Source organism: Staurois parvus, unplaced genomic scaffold (assembly GCF_062004578.1).
Source record: "Staurois parvus isolate SC_StPar_1 unplaced genomic scaffold, SC_StPar_1.0 ptg000068l, whole genome shotgun sequence".
Classification (NCBI taxonomy): Eukaryota; Metazoa; Chordata; class Amphibia; order Anura; family Ranidae; genus Staurois; species Staurois parvus.
In genome coordinates this window covers 9,067,821-9,086,073 of record NW_028317864.1, presented here as the reverse complement: position 1 = coordinate 9,086,073, position 18,253 = coordinate 9,067,821, and the positions used below count along the sequence as shown (strand labels likewise).

General features: G+C 43.3%; 1 protein-coding gene across 8 annotated transcripts in view; it reads right to left on the bottom strand.

Annotated features, from left to right (window-relative positions):
• KYAT1 (kynurenine aminotransferase 1) overlaps window positions 1–16,141 on the bottom strand; it is a 60,953-nt gene extending 44,812 nt beyond the window's left edge. For 4 of the 8 annotated variants that reach the window (XM_089669116.1, XM_089669118.1, XM_089669122.1 and 1 more), the window contains exons 1-2: window positions 16,010–16,135; window positions 15,860–15,924 (exon numbers count right to left, since the gene is read on the bottom strand). The gene's annotated coding sequence lies outside the window, so the exon portion shown is untranslated. Of the gene's footprint in view, window positions 1–15,859; window positions 15,925–16,009 lie in introns of all 8 variants that reach the window. The other 4 variants (XM_089669117.1, XM_089669119.1, XM_089669120.1 and 1 more) reach the window with 3 other exon arrangements.
• Between the last annotated feature and the right edge of the window lie 2,112 nt (window positions 16,142–18,253).

The window sequence follows — 18,253 nt, the reverse complement described above, 5'->3', positions numbered from 1 at the left end:
GGCTGTGAATGGCTGCATGACTTTTACAAGAAACTATACACTTTTATTTTTACAGACTTTTTGTAGACATATGCATCAAGTATCAACATGTCAGTTTAAAGTGAAACTAAATAATTTGCAAAATGTTTATAAAAAAAAAAATTTGAAAAATGAAAAATTGCCAACAGGCAGCCTCATTATTGCAATGTCTCTTCTGCAATAAAATACACATACCTGCCTGTTAACAATTCCCTGCAGAATTTACACGGACCTGTGCATGCGCGGCTCAGTTTTCGTTCCAGCACATGGGCCTGTGTGCTGGGATGACGGCACTACTGCGCATGCACAGGAGTGACGTCATCCTGCTCTGGCCTAGCAAGATGGCTGAAGACCGGCACCCAGAAAGTGCTGGAAAGGGACTTCATGGGCATCAGACCTCTGGAACAAATAGTTTTTGCCTTTAGTTCTGCTTTAAAGTGTATCTATACACAAAACTTTTTTTTTTAGTTCTGGATAAAGTGGGGAGAGGCTATAACCCGTCAGGTTTCACTGCTATCCAGGGCTCCGTTAGACTAGGTTCACACTTGAAAGGCGGGTAGCAGGGCGCGTCGGTGGAGGATGCTGTGGAAGTATGGCAGCTGATGATGGATGGTGTGTAGGGAAACTGGTACTGAGCAGCACTTCTAAAGAGTGGAGACAAACTGTGCAGAAGAAAGTGAAACAGTAAGGTGCTTCTAAGTGCAGTATTCCATGTCAACTTTAACCACTAGCCTACTGGGCACTTACACCCCCTTCCTGCCCAGGCCAATTTCCAGCTTTCAGCGCTGTCACACTTTGAATGACAATTGCACTGTCATGCAACATTGTACCCATCTGAAATTTTTATCATTTTTTTTGAGTCAGATAGAGCTTTCTTTTGGTGGTATTTAATCACCTCTGGGATTTTTATTTTTTCTTAAACCAAAAACCACTGAAAATTTTGAAAAAAAACCCATTTTTTTCTTAGTTTTTGTTATACAATTTTGTAAATAAGTGATCACTTCACTAATGTGTGCTAATAAGGCTGCAGTGATGGGCACTGATGGACACTGATAGGTGGCACTGATAGGCATTGACAGGCATCACTGATGGGCACTGAAAGGCGGCACTGATTGGCACTGATAGGCGACACTGACTGGCACTGATGGGTGACATTGAAAGGCAGCTCAGATGGGCACTGATATGTAGCATTGATGTGCACTGGTATACACTGATATGTGGCATTGATGTGGCACTGGCACGTGGCACTGGCACTGATGAGCACTGACAGGTGGCACTTCTGGGGCCACACTGATCATCAGGGCACACTGATCATCAGTGCCCTGATGATCAGTGCACATGTACCCTCCGCGGAAAGCCGATTACCGGCTCTCCTCTCCTCTCAAGCTGTCAGCGTGACAGCTCGAGAGGAGAGAAATGCCGATAACCGGCATTTCCCTGTTTACATGTGATCAGCTGTGATTGGACACAGCTGATTACATGACCGAGCCGACATCTTCAGCCCTTTCAGCGATCCCTCGGACACAGTGGACCGGTGATCGCCGCGCTTGCCGCTCCCTGAGCCACGCATGCGCAGTGAGAATGGTAGGACGTCATATGACGTCCTATCAGAACGAGAGAACCACCTTGCGCCCGTCATTGTACTATAGGACGGGCGGAAGGTGGTTAATAAAAAGCGGTTAAAAACACTTACAATGTGGTAGTAAAAACAGGCTCTAATGTAATCCGTCAGTAGCAGGGCTCTGTCCTCTAAGCAATGGAGCCATTGTGCCAGCCAGCAGCTGCAGGAGGAGCTTGAGGAGAGGTGTTAAAGATGGCCGCCGCTCTGTTCGGACCGCTTGAACGCACGCTGTCTGCAGACCGGAAGTGACGTGAGCATGGAGCGGTGATGTGTTTTGGGGCATGAGCAGAGCTCCTTCTTCAAGACCCTTGAAGGGTCCATCGCTTAGAGGACAGAGCCCTGCTACTGACGGATTACATTAGAGCCTGTTTTTACTACCACATTGTAAGTGTTTTTAACCGCTTTTTATTAAAGTTGACCTGGAATACTGCACTTAGAAGCCTTCCTGTTTCACCTTCCTAGGTTCAGCTATGCTTGCGTGGACATGTCAGCCCCTTCATTCGAAAGGGCTGCAGTGCCTTTTAAAAACGCAGGTAAAAAAGGTTCCTGCGCCATTTTTGAAAACACTGCCCACACAAAAACTGCAAGTGCGGTTGCCGATGCGGGAAGTCATGCTGCCATGTCCAGGATTAATGACAGCCCAGGCATCTCCTCAGCAGCAGCTGTGTGGGTGGTTGTGGCTGAGGGGACAGGTGTGTGAACCTAGCCTGAGGAGAGATTTCTCTTCACTTCCTGTTCTGGGGACAACTTTTACCTGACAGGAAGCGAGGGAAAACCTGCATCAGGGAAACAGACATCCTGACACAGGTTCTAGCATACCTTTACCTAAAGCTGAACTCCAGGATCAGCAAATATTTAAGGAACTAAAAACACAAAGTCACGTGTGTTCTTCCTGGAATCTTGGTGTGCGTTGTGTATTTCTTCCAGATCAGTACCAGTGCAAGGCCTCATGTACACACAAACTCACCTAGTCGTTAAACTCGCCTAGCAGCAGAAAAATGCTAAATGTGGCAAGTTTAGGGGCAGTTAAATGTTCCTCTTCTGAACACAGAATATTCGCGTTCAGGACAGGAACGTTTTGGCTAAAAAAAACGCTAAAAGCGGCAAAAACGCAGCTAAATGCTAGCATGTACATGTGAACTCACCTAGCCAAACTCTCCTGGCAGCAGAAAAATGCTAAACGCGGCAAGTTTAGGGGCAGTTAAATGTTCTTCTTCTGAACTCAGAATAATCACGTTCAGGAGAGGAACGTTTTTGCCATAAAAAAAAAACGGTAAACGTGGCAAAAACGCAGCTAAATGCTAGCATGTACATGTGAACTCACCTAGTAGCAGAAAATGCTAAAAGTGGCAAGTTTAGGGACAGTTAAATGTTCCTCTTCTGAACGACGAATAATCGTGTCCAGGAGAGGAACGTTTTGGCTAAAAAAACGCTAAACGCGGCAAAAATGCAGCTAAATGCTAGCATGTACATGTGAACTCACCTAGTCAAACTCTCCTGGCAGCAGAAAAATGCTAAAAGCGGCAAGTTTAGGGACAGTTAAATGTTCCTCTTCTGAACGATGAATAATCGTGTTCAGGAGAGGAATGTTTTGGCTAAAAAAACGCTAAACGCTAGCATGTACATGTGAACTCACCTAGTCATTAAAATTCTATTGGCAGCAGAAAAATGCTAAACGCAGCAAGTTTAGGAGCACTTAAATGTTCCTGTTCTGAACGCACGATAATCGTGTTCAGGAGAGGAAATTTTGACCAAAAAGCCAGTAAACGTGCCAAAAACACAGCTAAACACTAGCATGTACATGTGAACTCTCCTGGCAGCAGAAAAATGCTAAATGCGGCAAAAAAGCGTGTAAACGCTGTATCGCATTTATCTGCGTTTATCCATGTCAATGGAAAGTACTCTGCCCAATCAAATGAATAAACATCCAAGCGCTAACTGCAGGTAAATGCGGTACCATGTTTTCACGCATTTTTGCCACATTTAACATTTTTCTGCTGCCAGAAGTTTAACGACCAGGTGAGTTCACATGTACATACTAGCGTTTAGCGTTTTTTGCCAAAAACGTTCTTATCCTGAATGCGATTATTCTGCATTCTAAAGAGGAACATTTAACTGCCCCTAAACTGCAGTAGAAGCCTATGTGTACATGGACACATAGGTTTTTACTGAGTTGAGTTCAGTGGCTGTTGCAAAAAAACGCCAGTAGCACATAAAATGACATTTAGGAGCAGCAGTGTACATGAGGCCTAAAGCTTTCCATTATAAAGACCGGTCACTGCTGCTCAAACTCCTTGTGCAGGGTGACTGGTCTTGTCTCCGCCCCTTCCTGTATTTTTGTGCAGGCAGCCTGTAGTGGGTGGGGCTATGGGTCCCTCCCACAGCTCTATTCTCTGAAAAAACTATGTACAGCACAGTGATGATGTCTCTCCTACTTTGACTAAGTAATAACTGGGTTTGCAAAGGCATTTGACGCATACAAAGTGGACTAATCTACTTTGCAGTTTAACATTTACGTTTTGGCTATAGATACCCTTTAACGTGAGCTTATTTAATCACCAGGCAATATATTAAATGTACACTTTCTTGAAGAACCCTAGGAGCCACCGTCATGCAACATTTCCGGGTGTGTCAGGTAGTGTGTGCATTGCTGTGCCGTGATTCCTTTGGCTACATTACTACAAGACATAGGAGCCACAGCTCACAGCAGGTGGCGTGCTATCAGCTACGCCTTGAAGGACAGCAGCACCTGGTTTGTTTTTTTTTTTAACATACCGCCCTGTGATGCATACTAGCACATTATGCCTTTGCCTTGCAGGGGATTTTTTTTTTAAATGGACATGGTTTACTACTGCTTTAAGGATAGCCATACATGTATAGATTTCTCCCATTCAACCTGCAGACTGAACAAGAGAAATCAACTAGATCCCTCCATCCACGCTAAACAGAATGGATGAAAAAAAATCTTCCATGACGGCTATTGTATTTTGACAGTTGGCACCCACAGCTGTCAGAATACCCGAACAGCGGCTGCATCTGATCGGATGCAGTCACTGTTTGGCTGACAATTTTCCTTCAACAAAAAATAATTGGAAAATCAATTTTTGTCGAGCCTGGTGGTGCAAAAAGGGCCATCCACAGCTCAAATATTAGCAGGAATATTCTAACATTTGAGCTGTGGTATGGCAGCGTTACTTTTTTTTTTTGGATATTTAAGCCAATGTTGCTTACCCACTAAAATGTGGATGGGCCCTACAACTTGTTCTTTGTAGTTTCATGGAAGGCTTCATGATCTTACCAAGTTGCATTTAAATTGCTATGTGGTCAGATTAAATATAAACAGTCGATATCAGACTTGAGTGATCTAAAAGAAATTAAAGGGCCAAGTCACCCAAAATGAATATTTCAATTTTTGGTGGATGCTATAGAGTGAAAATGTCTAGCAGTCTCTTATCTGAAACATGTAAAGGGTGGGCAGGAACACCCAACACCCCCAAGGCACCAGAACAGAGTTGGGAATCATGGCAGCCAGATCTCACAGTTGAGCAGCCAAGAGAGGCTCCCCCCTGTAAATCAAATAGGTAGAGTAGCCCTTTAATATATACAGTAATTATTATACAGTATTTATATAGTCTGTGAATCAGCTCTGACACCGGAGGGAGACCTTTCCTAGTAAGCAGCTGATAATTTCAATGGAAACATGGCAGAAGCTACTGGTAAACCTTCTGTAGCTTCACACAACAAACCCCCGACACCTCATACAGGCAGGATTTGTAATGCAGAAGAGACATACTATGTCTAACGTTACTTACCTGCCTGTCCACCCCTGTACAGTATGCTGGGCATGCGCAGCTCATTGTAGAAATTCGACCATGTTGAGCTTACTGAACGCATGCACAGGAGTGACATCATCTTGGCCCGGCCAATGAAAGCAGCAGGTGATTGATACCCAGAAAGATACGCCCAAAGATGTCAGCGGCTGGTGGGGAGCTCCAGGACTCTGCAATGCTGAACTGAAGGCGAGTATAGTTCTGCTTTAACCTCCCTAGTGGTCTGATTATGTCCATATTTCTGTGCTCAAAGCGGTACATTTTTTTGCATGGAAATATGTATTTTATTTATTGTAGGCCTGTAATTATTAGGAATAACTCACTGAAATCTGTCCGAACAAGAGTCTAGTAAACATCCCGGGTATGGTAAAATTTGAAACACAAAATCATAAATTATAATTTAATAAATAATCATAAAAAAATAATAATAAAATTCAATAATATAATCAAACCAAAAACACTGAAATTTGAAATATAGCGCCAAGTTCGCACATCGCTGAGCTCAGTCGCAGAATTGTTTTCAGTGTCTGATGAGGAATTTCCCCCACGAATCATTATCACTCAATTCTGCAAGTGGTTCTGATTTACTATCGCTGTTCTCTAGCCGGTCTAAAACCGCTTTTGACCTAAAGGGACGCTTTTTGGACGCCATGGACATTTCTCAGTTTCCAGGCAGAAAGAACAGTACAAATGCAGGCAGGGCGCCGGATAAAGCACTCGGGACACAATGTATGTGAAATGGTTTGATACAGTAATGTTATACTATGTGATTTTAGTAAATGTCACTTTTTGTCATTTTCAAATTTCCCGCCGTTCCGTCCCCCGTACATCCCAACGCTTGCAGGGGACGGAACCCAGAAGACAGATGCCGGCATCCGCCGGATTACATTGCCGGGGACACTGCAGGAGGGACATCGCGGGAGCGCAGGACAAGGTAAGTGAAGAACAGATGCCGGAGCAGCGCCGCATGGCAAGCCTGAGTGTACCTCGGGGTTACCGCTTTTGGTACTGAAACTTTACCCCGAGCTACACTCGAGAATACCGCCGGGGAGGCTACAGGGATTGTAAAGGATTTTTTTATTTTTTAAATTACAAACATGTCTAAACTTGCCTGCTCTGTGCAACAGAATTGCACAGAGTGGCCCCGATCCTTCTTTTTCTCGGGTTCCCTACCGCCGATTGGTCACAGTGATGGCATGGTACCGGTAAACAGATCAGTCATCTGCTGTGTCCGGCGGACACAGTGGGTGACAGATCCTACCGAAGTATGGCCCACCAAGCCCACAAGATGCGCTTTCTGGGGAGGACATCATATGACATCCTCCCAGAATAATAGGGTTCCTGCTCTGCTGTCATTTTACAATGGCCCAGGAGGGAAGCTGTTAAAGACTGACTGAGCCAGGTGGAAAAAATTGGCAAAACAGTGCCTGTAGCCTATCAGACGCAGTCATTATTCAGCAGTACCAGTGGATTTAGACAGCCGTGGGTGCCGAATACAATAGCAGGACTTGGAAATTCCTCCATCCATACTGTATAGCTGGCTATAGTAGATGCACTAGTAGATCTGTGAACAAATGTTTTCAGTAGACCATTCCATGACTTGATGAATGCCCTTTAAAAAGCACCTCTTGGCTCTTCCCCTTTTAGTGGTGCCCCCAGTAAGAAGCCGATTCCCATGGGGGCACTCGAGCGGGCTTGCTCCCGAGTCCCACTGCTGCATCCATTGACACAGAAGGACTCGGCCCCTTCATCACTAGAGATGATTGACAGGAGCGGAAGCCAATGGCTCCTGCTGCCATCGATCTGCCCAGTGAGGAGGTACGAAGATAGGATAGCTGCTGCTCTCATGCGCAGTGCTGGATCGCAATGGGGCTCATCTACGTAAAAATTGGGAGGGAGATTCTTTTGCACAGAAGGTTTTTTTACCTTAATGCATAGAATGCATTAAGGTAAAAAAAAAATCTTGAGACTGTATAACCACTTTAAAGTAGCCAAGAATTATTTATTTCATTCAGTCTTGCAGGTTGAAGAAGAGAAGTCAATTGATCCCTGCCAGCTATTCGATTCAGACATCCACAGCACCTACGGCTGTCTGCATACCCAAACACTGACCACATTAGATAGGACGCAGTCGCTGCTCCGCTGACAATCTTCCATCCAGCATATTTGATTTTTCCATCAACTTTTGTTGAGACTATGCATGGCTGAAATTTAGAACAATGAAGCTGGATTCGAGCCGTGTGGCATCATTACTCTACAATGTATAATATCTTTTATTTGCGGATTAAGCGCCTATCTATACATTCAGTAGCCTTCTGAAGAGTGATGTGGTGGATCACTTTTCAGAGAGTATTTAACAGGCAGTGAGCAACATGTCTCCAGCTCACCACCTGTTTCAACCCAAAAACCACCACACCACTGCATTGTATCCAATTGTGGTGCAGACCCATTCACTTGAATAGGTCATGTTCAGCAAGTGTACTACTCCCCTAACACGACAGGTGACCAAAGTACGTATGCACCCCAACTGCTGCCTTTGCAGCTTAAGGGGTCACCGATGGGCGAAGTAGTAAAAATGTGGCTTAACTGCATGTTTTTACTTCCCCACAACCGCAAGTGTAATGGAGTCCAAAAGAAGCTGCACATACATCTGTAAATTGCATTATTAAGGATTTTTAGAACTGTAGCTTTTTTTTTTTTTTCCTGTCTGCTAAACCTTTAACCATAGACATACACTGACACCATGTTGGACCCAAGGATTGAGCAATGCATAAAAACAAAATTGGAGTAGTTGCCCGTTGTTACCACCCAGGTTCATATTTTATTCTCTGTGTATGTTAAACGCAGAGAGGGGAATTTTCTAAAACTGGAGCAGCTGGGCCTGATAACCAATCAGCTTCAAGCTTTCATTTTCAGCCCTGGTTCACACTGCTGAGGTGCAGAATTCGCACCTTATTCATGAGAACCGCTGTGGGCGTGTATTTTAAGTTAACAACATCATGAAATCAGTTTGCAGAATCGAATCGCAGGGGTGTTAAAAAAAAAAAAAAAAAAAAAAAAAGGAAGGAGGATCCTGCACTATTTTGATGCGGTGCGATTTGAGCCATACAAAATGTAAGGCTTAAGTTGCACCGCACAGAAATTGCATGTGATTTGCGCAGGTATGCAGTGCGGTTCCTGTGCGAATCACATGCGATGTGCCGCACTACATCAATGTAAACCAGGGCTCGAAGCTTAAGGCTAGGTTCAAATCTGGGCAGGTGGTGCCGCCGCTGCGCATCCGTGCAGCCGCACCACCCACACAGAGGAATGCAGACCCGCGGACGGGTTCCAATAGTTCTAATGACACGCCGCCTACACTAGAAATCGCAAAAAGTTCCCGTGCGGGCTGCGTTTTCCGATGAAGTGTAGGGACTTCTTCCCTGTGTGTCCCGGGGCACGGGAGTCCATTCAAATGAAGGGGCTCTCGTACCCGCGCAAAACACGGCCAGCACAGCTGCAGATATGTGAACCGGGGGTAACAGAAGAAGCTGAAGATAGAAGCGGATTGGCTGCCATGCACAACTGCTCTGAATTCTGTCTACTCCAATTTTAGGAAATTCCTTTGCAGAATCTGCTTGATCATTGCAGCAAAACTGCCATGGTTTCCTTTTGCTTTTCTCCAACTTTTAAACAACTAATTACATAGACTCTATACAGCATTTTAGGATAAAATGGAGCAGAGAATTTTACACTTCACCTAGCTCGCTCAGGTCTTCTCATGAAGAATGTCTGCACATCTAAGCCCAATTAACAAGACAACACCCTTAATTACTATGCCTCAGCCCACTGCTGTGTGCGCAACTATAGCCATGCTCATAAAAGAGAGATTACAGGATTAAACCCCTTCTTCCAAATATACAGCAAAGAAATGGAAAGGCATCATAGAAAATATTGGACTCAGATGGTTTTTCAGCAACATTGTTCACAAAGTTAACCTGTAGGTGGGAAAATATGAGAACTGCCATTGCTAAGTTCTTAAAGTGAACCTGTAGGTGGGTAATATGAACCTGTAGGTGGGAAAATATGAGAACTGCCATTGCTAAGTTCTTAAAGTGAACCTGTAGGTGGGTAATATGAACCTGTAGGTGGGAAAATATGAGAACTGCCATTGCCAAGTTCTTAAAGTGAACCTGTAGGTGGGAAAATATGAGAACTGCCATTGCTAAGTTCTTAAAGTGAACCTGTAGGTGGGAAAATATGAGAACTGCCACTGCTAAGTTCTTAAAGTGAACCTGTCAATTTTGCCTTATTAGGTTAGGTTCACACCTATGCAGTTTGCGTTTGATCCGTTTCTGCAGCGCTTTTTGTTGTGCATTTTACATATGCGTTTTGATCCGGTTTGCGGTTTTAATTTATTTATTTTTTGTTGTTGCTAGACAGATTAAAACTCAAAATACATAAAAAAGGCATCAAAAGTGCAGCAAAAACACACTGCACACTTTTCTACAGCATCTCCATTGAAGTCTATAGAATCAAAAATGCAACTTTTTTTGCATTTAAAAAAGTCCCTGACCCTTTCCAAAAAACACACCGGGTCCCGTAGGAAATCATGTTAAATGGACTGTATTGCGTTTCTGGAAAACGCTTAGGTGTGAACCTAGACTTAGAGCACACTGTCTTGTTCTTTGGCTCCTCCACCCCCTCCCTTTTTTTTCTTTTTTTCTTTTAAAGTGAAGGTGTTAATTTTACCGATTCAGAACAAAGCTTTTGGTTCTTTAGATAGCTGCTTTTCCCTAAGCCCCGCTCATACCAGAGCGTATGCACAGCACAACGCTCAAGATGATAAATCCAAATATTCTTAATGAGCTGTTCATACCTGAGCCCTGCATTGCTTGCCACCTGTTGCATGGAGCTCTAAAGAGTACATTTATGCAAGCCATAGACAGGTCGAACATCGGCTGATTTTTCGAACGATAAATGAAAGATCGGTCGTTCGTTCAGCCGAAGTTACCACCAACGATTAAAAAAATCGTCCGACTAAATCATAAAGTTCACCCCATAACTTCTGTCCCTTGCAGGTCACAGCTCATGCGCAGATTTTTTTATCGTTAAAACGATCGTCCGATTTGGTCATCATTGCTGGGAAAATTGGCCGATCGTCCAAATCGGCTGCAAATTTCCCAACATAACCGATAATCGGAAAGTGCAAAATACATGAAAAACGGCCCACGAACTAATCCACTAACGGTACAAAAATCGGACGATTTTTGTTTCGGTCGAAAAATCGGACGATTAACGACCCATCTATGGCCTGCATTAGCTTCTATGCAGCATAATTGCATGTTTTTAACCCTATAGACTTTAAAGTGTTCCTAAACCCCAGACCCTGCATTCACTATACAGTATCTGGTCTCCCCGGACCCTGCATTCACTATACAGTATCTGGTCTCCCCGGACCCTGCATTCACTATACAGTATCTGGTGTCCCCGGACCCTGCACTCACTATACAGTATCTGGTCTCCCCGGACCCTGCACTCACTATACAGTATCTGGTCTCCCCGGACCCTGCATTCACTATACAGTATCTGGTCTTCCCGGACCCTGCATTCACTATACAGTATCTGGTGTCCCCGGACCCTGCATTCACTATACAGTATCTGGTCTCCCTGGACCCTGCATTCACTATACAGTATCTGGTCTCCCCGGACCCTGCATTCACTATACAGTATCTGGTGTCCCCGGACCCTGCATTCACTATACAGTATCTGGTCTCCCCGGACCCTGCATTCACTGTACAGTATCTGGTGTCCCCGGACCCTGCATTCACTATACAGTATCTGGTGTCCCCGGACCCTGCACTCACTATACAGTATCTGGTCTCCCCGGACCCTGCACTCACTATAGCTGGTCTCCCCGGACCCTGCACTCACTATAGCTGGTCTCCCCGGACCCTGCACTCACTATAGCTGGTCTCCCCGGACCCTGCACTCACTATAGCTGGTCTCCCCGGACCCTGCACTCACTATAGCTGGTCTCCCCGGACCCTGCATTCACTATAGCTGGTCTCCCCGGACCCTGCATTCACTATAGCTGGTCTCCCTGGACCCTGCATTCACTTTATCCGGTCTCCCCGGACGCTGCATTCACTTTATCCGCTCTCCCCGGACGCTGCATTCACTTTATCCGCTCTCCCCGGACTCTGCATTCACTTTATCCGCTCTCCTCGGACTCTGCATTCACTTTATCCGCTCTCCCCGGACTCTGCATTCACTTTATCCGCTCTCCCCGGACCCTGCATTCACTATAGCTGGTCTCCCAGGACGCTGCATTCACTATTTCCAGTCTCCCCTGACCCTGCATTCACTATATCCGCTCTCCCCGGACCCTGCATTCACTATATCCGCTCTTTCCGGACCCTGCATTCACTATATCCGCTCTCCCCGGACCCTGCATTCACTATATCCGCTCTCCCCGGACCCTGCATTCACTATATCCGCTCTCCCCGGACCCTGCATTCACTATATCCGCTCTCCCCGGACCCTGCATTCACTCTATCCGCTCTCCCCGGACCCTGCATTCACTCTATCCGCTCTCCCCGGACCCTGCATTCACTCTATCCGCTCTCCCCGGACCCTGCATTCACTCTATCCGCTCTCCCCGGACCCTGCATTCACTCTATCCGCTCTCCCCGGACCCTGCATTCACTCTGTCTGGTCTTCCACAGTACACAGAACATGGAAATTAAATTATTTTATAAATATTAACTTCTCATCAGCAGTATATAGCAGTCTTGTGACTTCTATCAGTGTTCAGCCGAGCACTGGTTAAGGCCTGTAGAAGGAGTTTTCATTTTGCTCTAAGAGCATGCAGAACCCCTGACCTCTGTCTAGACAGTGCTGATTGGCCCTGTACTGATCACATGCAATCTTCCAAGAAAAAAAAAAACCTCTCTAGCAATACACACTAAAGTGAGCATGTGCAGAGTGACTCCACACAATATGTCTTATCAGGAGAAAAGAGGGGGGCACTGGAAGAAGGGAAGGATCAGAGAATTCAGGATCAAACAGCCTTTTTACACAATGCAGAGCATTAACCCCTTAGGTTCCACAGTTAGTATAACAAGCATGCTTTACTACATATACAGACTGATTTTACTGTTGTGGGTTTAGTAACACTTTAAATTTGATAAGTCAAATAAGACTCTACGTGTTTCAGAGCAAACATTACGTTTTCCCAGCCAACCTGAGAGGTGAGCATTGTACATTCATGTGATATTAATCACCGATCTACTGACACTTTCAAAAGGTGCCCCAGTTCCATTGTACGTTGTGTTTTCCATTTCTGTTGTGGGTTTAGTAACACTTTAATGAAAGACGCTTACAAATACTCGGGTTTATGTACATCTTACAGGCATTCCCATTTTCCAATTTAAAAGTATTTGGGGCCAAAAAACACACAATTCTGCTCCTGTACTACAATTCTCTAAATCACTTGGCTACGTTTACACTAAAGGATCTATTTATAAACAAACCTTTCCATATTTACAACAAAAATTGCTGTGATTTCTCCATTATTTGTAGCTCCTATGTGGTCAGTGCCACCTATTGGCCATAAGCTGTTTTTTTTTCCTGATTGGGGTATTTATGGGGAAAAAAAGACATTAAGGCTATTAGATGGTGCTGATGATACATGAACTGCATATATTTGATTAAATCAGTGAGTTTTATTCTAAATGTGGAAATGTTTGTCACATTCACAAAATAAATGTATTTACCTAGACACCTAAGTGTGAATGATTTATTGCCTCCTCCCTGCTCCCCTGTCACCCTGGTGGCCAGATGAAGCCCTGAGTACTGTATAAGCATTCTGTTTTTGAGGAACAGAGCCAACATGGGGTTTTGGACTCCTTTCTCCCGAATGATGGATCTTTGAATCTGCTGTTTGTATGATCAGACATGATTATTACAATATAGGAGGAAAGGGAGAAAATCCCATTCCCTCATACCAGGGAGTACCGGGTAATCACTGACGCTTTGGCAGGTGTAAGGATCAGCCGGGTAGGGGAATGATGGAAATAAACATTAGTGGAAAGCAAAAAAAAGGGCTATCAGACCCACATTGAAGAAAAATATATTTTAAAAATATTCTTCCCAAATATAGTGACATATATTTGAAATGCTACAATTCTGGCCATATTCAATATATATCAAAATATATGTCTATATATATATATATATATATATATATATATATACACACACACACATACACACACTGCATGTTGAAATGCGATTTTTATATATTACAAAATATATGAAAAATAACTTTAAAAATATATTTTTTAAACATGTTCTTCAGATTTTTTTAACATATAAAAAAGTCATTTTAACATATTTTTACATATATTTGCAAATGCACTCCAAAAATGTAGTTTTGTATTTTTAAAGATATACAGTATATTTGAAATTTATTTTTAAAATTTTTTTCATATATTTTGTAATAAAAACGCATTTCAACATGCAGTGTGTGTGTGTGTATATATATATATATATATATATATATATATATATATATATATACATATACATACACACACATAATTGAAATATATTTTGAAATATACTGAATATGGCCAAAATTGTAGAATTTCAAATATATGTCAATATATTTGGGAAGAGTATTTTAAAAATATATTTTAAATATGTTTTTCTTCCATATGGGGAGGGCTGTTACTTTTTATCAAGTTGTTATGGGTATAGTTTTTCTTTAAAACAGAACTACAGGGGTTAACACACTTACATTTCCAACAGCCCCTCGCCAGCGCCAGCATCTTCTCCTATGTGCCGGTCTTTGGCCATCTTCATTGGCCGGCACGGGATGACGTCATTCCAGTACAAAGAGGCCAGCTCAGCAAATGCCCCTAGCTGCCTGCTTGCTGTCTTCTCTAGTGCTGCAAATTGAGCTTTGCATGCACAGCTCAGCTTACAGTGCCGAGCTGGCCTCTTTGTATTGGAATGACGTCATCCCGTGCCGGCAAATGAAGATGGCCAAAGACCGGCATATAGGAGAAGATGCTGGCGAGGGACTGTTGGAAAGGTAAGTGTTAACCCCTGTAGTTCTGCTTTAAAGCGGAACTATACCCATATCAACTTGATAAAAAGTAATAGCCCATAGATGGATCAATAACCGCCTGGCCCCTGCTGAAGCGGCCGAATTCCACTCCATCTACGGTGAGCTTATAGCAGAACCAAAGTTCCGCTGTAACAGTGAGCAAGCAGACATGTAAAGTCTTTTCTGCAATCAAATTATTAGGCTCTGCTTTATGCTGGTCATAGATGGAGTGAAATTCAGCTGCTTCAGCACAGACCGGACGAATTTTGATCCATCTATGCTCGTTTCTGCTCCAGAGAAGTCAATCTAATGATCGGTTTCTCTGGAACGGGACTGTTGGGAAATTTTCACTTGAACAGCACATGCAGCCAATTGGCCGTAGCGCTTATCAGTGGATTCTCACAGCGCAGGATTCCTCTATCCACCTTGCTTGAGTGGAGTTCGACCACTTCAGCAGGGACCAGACGAATTTTGATCCATTTGTAGTTGTTCCTGCTCCAGAGAAGTCGATCTACTGATCGACTTCTCTGGAACAGGACTGTTGGAAAATGTTCACTCGATCAGCACATGCAGCCAATTGGCCGCAGTGCTTATCAGTATTTTCTGACAGCACAAGATTCTTCTATCCACCTAGCTTGTGTAATTTGGCCGCTTCAGCAGGGACCAGACGAATTTTGATCCATCTATGTGCATTCCTGCTCCAGAGAAGTTGATCTAATGATCGGCTTCTCTGGAATGGGACTGTTGGTAAACTTTCACTAGATCAGCACATGCAGTCAATTGGCCGCAGCGCTTATTAGTGTATTCTGACAGCGCAGGATTCCTCTATCCACCTCGCTTGTGTGGATGGGAGAACCCATTTGTTTTTTTTTCTATCAGATGGCTGGCTTTAAAAAAAAAAAAATATCCATCCATGGCCAGCCTAAAACTGATCAGAAAAAAAAACATCTACACATGCAAGGTGGATGGAGGAATCCTCTGCTGTCAGAATACAGTGATCAGCACTGCAGCAGCTGATCAAATGAAAGTTTTCCAACAGTCCCGTTGGCCAGAAGTCGATTGTTAGATCGACTTCTGTCGAGCGGGAATGGCCATGGATGGATCAAAATTCACCTGTTTCCTGTTGACCCAGCCAAATTTCAATCCATCTATGGGCAACTGAACTTTTCTGTCTAGAACTGTAACTTCGTAAAGTGCTGTGCACACTGTTGGCAGTATATAAATCCTGTATAATAATAATAGCAGCCACACACATCACATTTGCAGAACGAGAAGTCACCATTTGTCTTTACTGACCTTTCATATATTGAGAGTGTTTAGAAAAGTACACGATTGTCTGCTAGGATTCTCTGGCACCCACACTGGAAATGGAAGGAGTAATGTCATGCGATGTGTAATCATTGCTTCCCTCCCCAAACACAATTTTGAGCTCCTGGCTTTCCATACCTCAGTCCTGTGATCGGTCCCCGCTGAGGTCTAAGAAGGAAACAGAAAGTGAAGGAGATGTCCTTAGTATGACGTACAGATCAGAGCCAGAGCAGCCATCTTCCTGGATACGCCAATCACATTGGGTTCTGGGTGTTGGCTACAACAACATGGCTCCTTTCTCAGGGACAACAAAAAGACACATTTTGTTCTTTTGGTGTTTAAAGACCTAAACATGACATATTCTTATTATTATTATTATTATTATTATTATACAGGATTTATATAGCACCAATAGTTTGCTCAGCGCTTTACAATATAAAGGGAGACAATACAGCAACAATACAGTTCAATACAAGAAGAAAAGGATATTTTGTGTCTCCTGACATGCAATGACTTAACACTTGAACTGCCTAATATTACTGCTGGACTATTCAGAAAAGTAACATTCCTGATTAACCACTTGCCTACCAGGGCAATTCTTTTCATTTTTTGCACACATATTACAATCTCCATTTTTTGCTCAAAAATTACTGTAAAACCCTCCAAAAAGTGTATATTTTCTGAAAGCAGAGACCCTGGAGAATAAAATGGTGGTAGTTGCAATTTTTTATGTCACACAATATTTGCGCAGTTATTTTCCAGATGCAAATTTTCCAGGAAAAAAAATACACTAAAATTAATTTAAAGTAGAACTTTTGGCAAAACTTTTTTTTCATTTTGAATAGAGTAAGGGAAGGTTACAACCCGTCAGCTTTTTTTTTTTAGACATCTGTGCCCCATTGCAGAGATTTCCCTGCACTTCCTGTCTGACAGCCAAACAGGAAGTGAAAGGAAATCCCTTCAAATTAGGAGAATTCCGTGGGGACCCCCAAGTCACCAGAACTAGTGTCCCCATTGGAAGATATCCCTTCTCTTACTTTTTTGGGGACAACCCAAAACTTTGGATTTATTTAATTACAGGTACTTATATAGCACGGTCAGTTTACGCAGTGCTGTGCATACATATATTGTACTTTCACATCAGTCCCTAACCCTCAAGGGGCGTACAATCTAAGGTCCCTAACTCACATTCATACATACACATACTAGGGCCAATTTAGATAGGAGCCAATTCACCTACCAGCTTGTCTTTGGAGTGTGGGAGGAAACCGGAGTATCCGCAGGAAACCCACGCAGGCACAGAGAGAGCACATGGTGTCATGGTTGGGATTTGAACCAGCAACCCTTGCACTACATAGTTGTTGGTAGATCTAAGGCTAGGTTCACACCGTTTTGCAGTGCGTTTTGCGTTTTTGCACATGCATTTTTGACACGTTTTGCTGGGTTTTTTCTATTGTTGCTAGGCAGATTTAAAATGCAAAACATATCAAAAATGCAGCAAAAACACACTACATGCTTTTCTGTAGCATTTCCTTTAAGTCTATAGAACTAAAAATGCAACTTTTTGCATTTAAAAAAGTCCCTGACCCTTTCCAAAAACGCACCATGTGAAAATGTGGAGATGTAAACCCGCCCCCGAGGAAAATCATGTTAAATGGACTGTATTGCGTTTCTGCAAAATGCTGCAGAAAACACTTAGGCGTGAACCTAGGGTAGAGGAGATTGTGCAACCATATTGTAACGTGTATGATGAGCTTTAGATCCACCAACAACTCTATAGTGCAAGGTTCTGCCTGACTGGCTGTAGCCCTTAGAGGATGTCTTTTGATGACGAAACATGTTGGGTAGAGTCTCCCTCTGATGTTATTGCGCTGTCGGCCATCTTGGATATGGTTCATGATTTAAATTGTTCTACAGCTTGTAAGTAGGATCCTATTTGCGCAAATAAAGAAATTTGTGATACATATTGCACTATGAGAGACATGGTTTTTCTTTTCATGACCTAGTATGGCACTACTCTTTGAGTTTTCATTTGAGTTGGAGTCCGGGAAGTTCCATGTTTTGGGGCATGATATGGGAAGCCTGCCAGTGGTCTCCATTTCTGGTAAGCCTCCATTCGTTACTTTGGTGATGGTGTGCATCGATTTGTGTAATTTTCTTCTCATACTTATGGACTATGGTTTATGTCTAAATGGACTTTTTGTTATTGTTTTTTTTTGTTTTTGAAATTTCTGTACTAACCTGTATGTATATTTGAGGTGAATTTTTTGCACATTGAGATTTGACCTATCCTCAACCTCGATCACTCTTCAGAGGTGTGAGGGTCTTCATAGGGCTCATAAATAATGCATGCTATTTTAGGTTAATTTGACCACATATCAC